Below are 8,517 nucleotides of genomic sequence, written 5' to 3' on the forward strand. Positions count from 1 at the left end.
TGATATTCATAAGGGAAATTGATCTGAAGATTTTTTTCTTTTTTGGGTCATAGTGTGGTTTAGGTATAAGAGTAATTGTGGCTTCATAGAACGAATTGGGTAGAGTTCCTTCTGTTTCTATTTTTGGAATAGTTTCATGGAATAGGTCTTCTTTGAAGATCTGATAGATTTCTGCACTAAACCCATCTGGTCCTGGGCTTTTTTGTTTGGGAGAATATTACTGACTATTTCTATTTCTTTAGAGGATATGGGAGTGTTTAGATCATTTATCTGATCATGATTTAACATTGGAACTTGGAATCTGTCTCAAAAATTGTCCATTTCATCCAGTTTTTCCAGTATTGTTGTGTACAGGCTTTTTAAGTAGGATCAGATGATTTTTTGGATTTCCTCAGTTTCTGTTGTTATGTCTCCCTTTTCCTTTCTGATTTTGTTAATTATGATACTGTCTCTGTGCCCTCTAGTTAGTCTGCCTAAAAGTTTATCTATTTTGTTGAATTTCTCAAATAATCAGCTACTGCTTTTGTTGATTCTTTGTATAGTTCTTTTTGTTTCCACTTGGTTCATAAATCCCTGAGTTTTATTATTTCCTGCTGTCTTCTACTCTTGGATGAACTTTTTTTCTTTTTGTTCTAGAACTTGCAGATGTGCTGTCAAGCTGCTAGTGTATGATTTCTACAATTTCTTTTTGGAGTCACTCACTGTTATGAGGTTTCCTCTTAGCACTGCTTTCATTGTGTCCCATAAGTTTGGGTATGTTGTGCCTTCATTTTGATTAAACTCTAAAGTATTTAGTTTCTTTCTTTATTTCTTCCTTGACCAAGTTATCAGTGAGTAGGGTGTTGTTCAACTTCTATGTGTATGTGGGCTTTCTATTGTTTATGTTGTTATTGAAGATCAGTCTTAGTCCATGTTGATTGGATAGGATGCATGGGATTATTTCATTCTCCTTGTATCTGTTGAAGCCTGTTTTGTGACTGATTATGTGGTCAATTTTAGAGAAGGTAGCATCAGGAGCTGAGAAAAAGGTATATCTTTTTGTATTAGGATAAAATGTTTGGTAGATATCTGTTAAATTCATTTGATTCAACTGTTAGTTTCACTGTGTCTCTGTTCAGTTTCTGTTTCCATGATCTGTCCATTGTTGAGAGCAAGGTGCTGAAGTCTCCCACTATTATTGTGTGTGGTGCTATCTGTGTTTTTTGTTTGTTTATTTGAGACAGCGTTTCTCTGCATAGCCCTGGCTGTCCTGGAACACACTTTGTAGTCCAGGCTGACCTCGAACTCAGAAATCCACCTGCCTCTGCCTCCTGAGTGCTGGGATTAAAGGTGTGCGCCACCAGGCCTGGCTGCTATGTGTTTTTTAAGCTTTAGTAATGTTTTATGAGTGTGGATGCCCTTACATTTGGAGCATTGATGTTCAGAAGTGAGAGTTCATCTTTGTAGATTTTACCTTTGATGAGTATGAAGTGTCCCTCCTTATCTTTTTTGATGACCTTAGGTTGAAAGTCGATTGTATTCAATATTAGAATGGCTACTCCAGCTTGTTTCTCGGGACCATTTGCTTGGAAAATTGTTTTCCAGCCTTTTAGTCTGAGATAGTGTCTGTCTTTGTCACTGAGGTGGGTTTCCTGCATGCAGCAAAATGTTGGGTCCTGTTTGCATATCCAGTCTGTTATTCTATGTCCTTTTAGTGGGGAATTGAATTCATTGATCTTAAGAGATATTAAGGAAAAGCTATTGTTACTTCCTGTTATTTTTGTTGTTAGAGTTGGAAGTCTTTTCATGTGGCTATCTTCTTTTAGGTTTCTTGAAAGAGTACTTTCTTGCTTTTTCTAGGGTGTAGTTCCCCTCCTTCTGTTGGAGTTTTCACTTTAATTGTCCTTTGTAAGGCCAGATTTGTGGAAAGATATTGTGTAAATTTGGTTTTGTTATGGAATACGTTGGTTTCTCCATCTATGATAATTGAGAGTTTATAGTAGCCTGGGCTGGCATTTGCGTTCTCTTATGGTCTGTATGACATCTGCCCAGGATATTCTGGCTTTCATAGTTTCTGGAGAGAATTCTGGTATGATTCTGATAAGTCTGATATGTTACTTGACCTTTTTCTTTACTGCTTTGAATATTCTTTGTTTTGTGTGTTTGGTGTTTTGATTATTATGTGATGGGAGGAATTTCTTTTGTGGTCCAAACTCTTTGGAATACTGTAGGCCTCTTGTATGTTTGTACATCTCTTTCTTTATCATCTTTTTCTTCTATGATTTTGTTTAAGGTATTTATTTAAGTTGGAAATATTCACTTTCTTCTATACCTGTTATCCTTAGGTTTGGACTTTTCATTGTGTCTTGTATTTCCTGGATATTTTGGACTAGAATCTTTTGCATTTTGCATTTTCTTTGATTGTTGTGTCAATGTTTTCTATGGTATCTTCTGCACCTGAGATTCTTTCTTCTATCTCTTGTATCCTGTTGGTGATGTTTGCATCTATGACTCCTGCCTTCTTTCTTGGGTTTTCTACCTCCAGAGTTGTCTCCCTTTGTGATTTCTATATTGATTCTACTTCCATTTTTAGATCCTGGATGATTTTCTTCAATTCCTTTTCTTGTTTGGTTGTGTTTTCCTGTTATTCTTTAAGAGATTTTTGAGTTTCCTCTTAAAGGGCTTTTACCTGTTCAGCTGTTTTCTCCTGTATTTTTTTTTAAAAGGAGTTATTTCTGTCATTCTTAAAATCCTCTATCAGCATCATGAAATATGACTTTAAATCTGACTTTTGCTTTTCTGGTGTTTTGGGGTATGCAGGCCTCCTGTGGTGGGAGTACTGGTTTCTGATGATGCCAAGTAGTCTTAGTTTCGGTTGGTAAGATTCTTGTGTTTGCCTTTACTGGCTAGTAATCTCTGGTGTTAGATATTCTTGCTGTCTCTGGTTGGAGCTTGTTTCTCCTGTGGGTCTTAAAGCCTGTGTCAGCACTCCTGGGAGACCAGCTCTTTCCTGAAAAGACCAGTGCACAGAGGGCTGCAGAACAGCCCCACCTCCTGGGCAGAGATGGTGGCACGAATGTCCCTGTCCCAACTGTTCTGCCACTTCTGCTGCCTGTGAGCTTCTGGCTTGTCCTGCTAGAAGATAGTCACAGGAGAGAAAATGGTGATCCCCCATGAGTCCCAGGGTCAGAGCTCTCCCTTGAGACAAGAGACAAGCTCTCCCCTGACATGACCAGTGCACAGAGGGCTGCAGAACAGCTCTACCGTCTGGGTGCAGATGGAGTCAGGAAGGACCCGGTCCCAGCTGCTTTGCCTCTTCTGCTGCCAGTGGGCTTGCTTCTAGCTGGTTCTGCCTTAGACAGTCACCAGAAAGAAAATAGAGATCTCACCTGAGTCCTGGGTTCAGAGCACTTCATTTCAAGGTTTTTGGTCCATTTAAAGTTGAATTTTGTAAAGGGCCATTAATATGGAACTATCTTGATTCTTCTACATGAAGCAGTCCAGTTTGACCATCACCATTTGTTGAAAGTTTGTTTCTCAGTATGCATTTCTGGTTTCTTTATCAAAAAATATATGTCTGTAGGTGTGTGGATTTATGTCTGAGTCTTCAGTTTACTCCATTGACCAGGGTGTCTGTTTTTATGCCAATACCATGTGGTATTTCTTAATACAGCTTTATACCACAACTTGAAATCAAGATTGTTTTAGCTATCATATTTGTGTGTGTATATGTGTGTGTGTATACATGCATGCATGTTTGTGTTGTGTTGTATGTGTATGTGTGTGTGTGTGTGTGTGTGTGTGTGTGTGTGTGTGTGTGTGTGTGTATGTTTCCATATGAAGCTAAGAATTGTCCTTTCAAGTTCTGTGAAGAATAGTATTAGAGTTTTGATAGGGGATCATACTGAATCAGTCAATTGCTTTTGGTAGGATAGCTATTTCTACCATGTTATTCCTACCAGTCCATGAATGTGGAGGATCTTGCCATTTTCTGACATCTACTTCAATTTCTTTCTTTACGGTATTGAAGTTTTTATGATACAACTGTGTTGCTTGGTTAAAATTACCACAAAATATTTTATATTATTTGATAATATAGTGAAAGGCTTTGCTTAGATGATTTCTCTCTCAGTCTGTTTCTTTTCATTTGTTTATATGAAGAACACTGATTTTTGTGAATCAGTTTTGTATCCTTCTACTTTGCTGAAAGTGTTTATCACCTGTAGGAGTTGCCAGGTGGAATTTCTAGGGACACTTATGTATATTATATCATATCATATGCAAATGACTTATTTCTGTCTTATTTGTATCCCCTTGTTCTCCTTCAATTTTTGTTCCATTGCTCTAGCTAAGATTTTAAGCACTGTATTGAATAAGTATGGAGAGAGTGTAAAACCTTGTCTTATTTATGATTTTAGTGGAATTGGTTTGGGTTTCTCTCCGTGTAGGTTTATGCTGGTTATGTACCTGCTGCCTTTATTATGTTATGTTCTTTGTATCTCTAGTCTCTCCAGGACTTTATCATGAAGGGCTGCTGGTCTTTTGTCAAATGATGACATAATCACATTGTTTTGTATTTCAGTTTGTTTATATGGTGAATTACATTTATTGACTGATTCATATTGAACTATCTTTATTTTTCTGGGATAAAATGATGACTGGTAGAAAGAAGTTTGGAGAGGAAAATCTGTTTGAACCACTGGAAATGGGGGCATGGAGGGAGGTGATGTCATAGCTGGTAGTCTTCTATAGAACTGAGAATGAGACTGTGGGAATGAATCTGGAGGAGAGAAGGAAGAGGTTAAGATCTGTAGTTAGCCTAACTGCTTTCCTGGCCATAATTCAAGAATTATTTCTCCATCCTTTATAGAAACGTGTAGGTCCTGAGACACTACAAAGCATCTCTGTCCCAACCAGTAATTTAGTAATCTCACCTTCTTGGGTTCCACAGTGTTAGGAAAGACAGAGGTAGAAAGTGGTATAGGATCTTTGCTTGCTTTTTTTAACCCAGAAGGGGCAGGTGGTAGCACCTACTTAGATCAGCAGTTCTCATCCTGTGGGTCACAATCCCTTTGGAGGTTCCATATCAGATAGCATGGATATCAGATATTTACATTATGATTCATAGCAGTAGCAAAATTACTGTTATGTAGTAGCAACAAAATAATTTTATAACTGTGGGGTCACCACAATACAAGGAACCATATTAAAGTGTTGCAGCATTAGAAAGGTTGAGAACCACAGATTTATATAGAGTTTATTGGTAGAATCAGCTACCTGGCCTTACCTAATTTCAAAGAGGACGGAACGAGGAATCTCCTCCTCAGAATGAGAGTGGTCTGATCAGTAATAATGTCCATACAGTGCACTCTGAATGGGACTAGGACTAAAGGTTTTGCCATGAGGAAACACCATGTCTGGCATATTTCTATAGTTTTCTTTCAATCTCAGAACATGTTTAGAATCATTGGATACCACCTCTACATCTCTTCCTGAGTGTTTGCCATTAGGCTCATTTTTGAGAGTTTGGTTAGTTCTAGGAGGGAGGGGGAGAGCAGTTGGTTCCATTTTTTATTTGTCTCCTGCCCAGTAAGGTCATTTCTTAGCTCTAAAACTTCTTAAAATACTCATATTCCCAAGACCATGTGGATATGGAAGTAGGATTTTGAAAAGTCACCACAGATCCCTCTGGCTTATTTAGAGCCATCTGGAAGAGGCCTTAGGGCCAAAGAAGACATGCTGTTTCACCAGTCTCTGGGAGCCATCCCTGGGGAGCAAATACATACATATTTAGGCTATAAATCACTTTGCTCACTGATGCTAAATTAACTTTTAAACCTTCTAAACTCCTTAGCCAGCTGATGTCAGGATCATAGCTTGCAGTATGCAGCGCCTTGAATTTGGTATTGATTACATATAAATTGCATTTTTGTGGGATTTAAGGCATACATCAGTACAAATGCAGCACTGGTTCCTAAAAGGCTGACTGTAACTCAGAATTACCTGGTGTATAGGTAAAGAACAACTTTCTAGATCCCATTTCAGACTCTCTTTTATCTTGGTTTAATAACTTGCATTATGAGGGTGCCAAATTCAGTTGTTTTGAAGGAAACAAAATAAAACAAAAAGTACTCTTAGAAGTCCAAACCCATTAGCAGATACAATCAAGACAGCTTTGTGGAATCAGCAGCCCTTTCTTTGTTCCTAAAATGATCCATAAGGGCTGCCAAAGAAGTCTGAGGACTTCTGAGATATGGGTTGAAATCTTTTAGGGGAGTGAGACTAAAGGGTTTCTTTTTGAAAGTCTTTGATTTGTGGTTCTAAGCAAATAAGTGGCAGGGTTGTGGGGTGTGTCTATTTTCTTTTTGTTGGTTCTTTGTTTCTACCTGTCAGCTGCCTTTGTCTCTCAGTTGTTTTCTCTGCCCATGTCTCTATTTTACACTCTATGTCCCTGTCCTTTGTCCTTTTTTCTCTTTCCTAGAACTGATGAAAGACCAGGATATGTATTTCTTCTCCCAGTTCTCAGGTGAATCAGTAGAGATTTGAACAGAATATCATAATACCATTTCAAGATGCAAAAGCTGCTTTGCTTGAAGATTTCCTTAAAGTTCTAGTGGGATTTTCAGATTCATTTTGTAAATTTTGAGGTTGGATTTATAAACTTACAGGGTATAATATTTCCTAACATCTTCCACCCAAGCCCTGGCAGGCAAATGAGGGGCTTATTCAATAAAGCGGTGTGATATGTGGTATAGATTGTGCATGTAGGCTTCTGTTTTATTTTTATTGCATTTAACCATGCAAACACCCACTTGACTCATGATTATTTTGCTCTGGGGATGTGGGGTACTTATTATGTTACAATGATATGAGATCAGACATGACAGACTCCTTAGGATCAAGAAGACTTAATTAGTTTCAAAATTATCCTGGTTTTTACCAAGGCTGGTTCTTACAACATCTGAATTTAGCACATTTGACTGTTTTATTTTTTGAAAATCATTACTTTTAGTTTCAATAGTAATGACAACTATTGTGTGTCTCCTCTATTTCTTCATAGTCTTACTCCTAAATAATGCAGCCTATTGTTTCTAAGAACAAAGATGTTTGGAGAATATAACTACAATAATGTCATAACACAAAACAGCAGTAAAATTTAGTCAATTTAGCTAAAACTAAGATAAAACAAAGATCAAATATTCAGCTAAGATTCATATGTGACTTTTTTCATAGTGACACCAATATAAAATTTAAAATTATTAATTTTAAATTTACTAGTTGAATAAAATAATGGGCCTCATTGTAACTTTCAATGTGAATTTTTAAGCTTTGAAGTTCAATATACTAGCACTATAACAGTAGTCTGAATATAGCATTATGTAGTATATTCATTCATTAATTATTGATATATTATTGAATAAGTGTTTATAAATATAGAAAAGTAACTTCCAGAGGTACAAATAAAACATTGTTTATCTGAAAGATCATACAATTCAGGGTGCCTTTGGAGGTAGGCAGAAAAAAATGATAGAGAAAACCATAGGGTAATTTAAAGAGTAGTCACTGTTATAAGAAATGGGTTTTCATAGTGTTCAAAATAGGAGCTGTCCTGTGGTCCGTGGGTCTATAGCTCTGGAGAGTAATTAGGGCTCCAGCTATAGTTTCAGACATGTATTAGAGTGGATCTTGAAGGGAATAATTTTAAAAGAAAAGAGTTGGTGAGAATTTTTTTTTTTTGCATATATGAGTGAGTTGTCATGTATGTGCAGGTGTTCTCAGAGGCCAGAATTGGGCACTACATTTTTCTGGAACTGGAGTTATAAACTGTTGTAAGCTGCTACGTGGGTGCTTGAAATCAAACTCAAGACTTGTGCAAGAGCATTAGGTACTCTTACCTGTTGAGTTAAATCTCTATCCCAGAGAGACCATTTTTGTTTTTTGTTTTGAAATAAGTGAATATAAGAAATTAAGGATAGAAAGGTAGAAACAAACCCAAAACAAACCAGAAAAAAACCCAGAAAGCAACAACATGCCCTTTCAAACAAGGACTACTTTTCTCATGTAGAGCTGGAGATCATTGAGGTAAATAATATAAGCCAGGCTCAGAAGAACTAATATTGCCTGTCTCATATGTCTGCCCCTGCCTCCCCCTGTAAGGGAAGGGCTGCTGAGTAACACCCCTTCCTCTCAGGGTAGCCTTGTTTGCTTTCTCTACCAGTCATACATGCTCCATGTAAAACTTAATATCTCAAATTGCAGAGTAAAGAGAAAATTGAAAGGAAGCTTGTAAAAACAAAATGAGAGCAGCAGAAGTGATGGAAATTGATGGACAGAAACCTATCCAGTTCTTTGGTGTTTTTATAGTGCCAACTGTATGGCTTCAGAAGGGGAACTGTTTGGGTGAAGGGAAATAATATAAGGGAAACAAACAAACAAAAAAAGAGCATGTTAGGAAAAAAAAAAGAAAAACAAATTTTTGCCTATTTTCTCTCATGTTGAGCCTGAACTTGTGCGTGTGTGTGTGTGTGTGTGTGTGTG

The sequence above is a fragment of the Mus pahari genome, chromosome 18, assembly GCF_900095145.1.
Source record: "Mus pahari chromosome 18, PAHARI_EIJ_v1.1, whole genome shotgun sequence".
Taxonomy (NCBI): domain Eukaryota; kingdom Metazoa; phylum Chordata; class Mammalia; order Rodentia; family Muridae; genus Mus; species Mus pahari.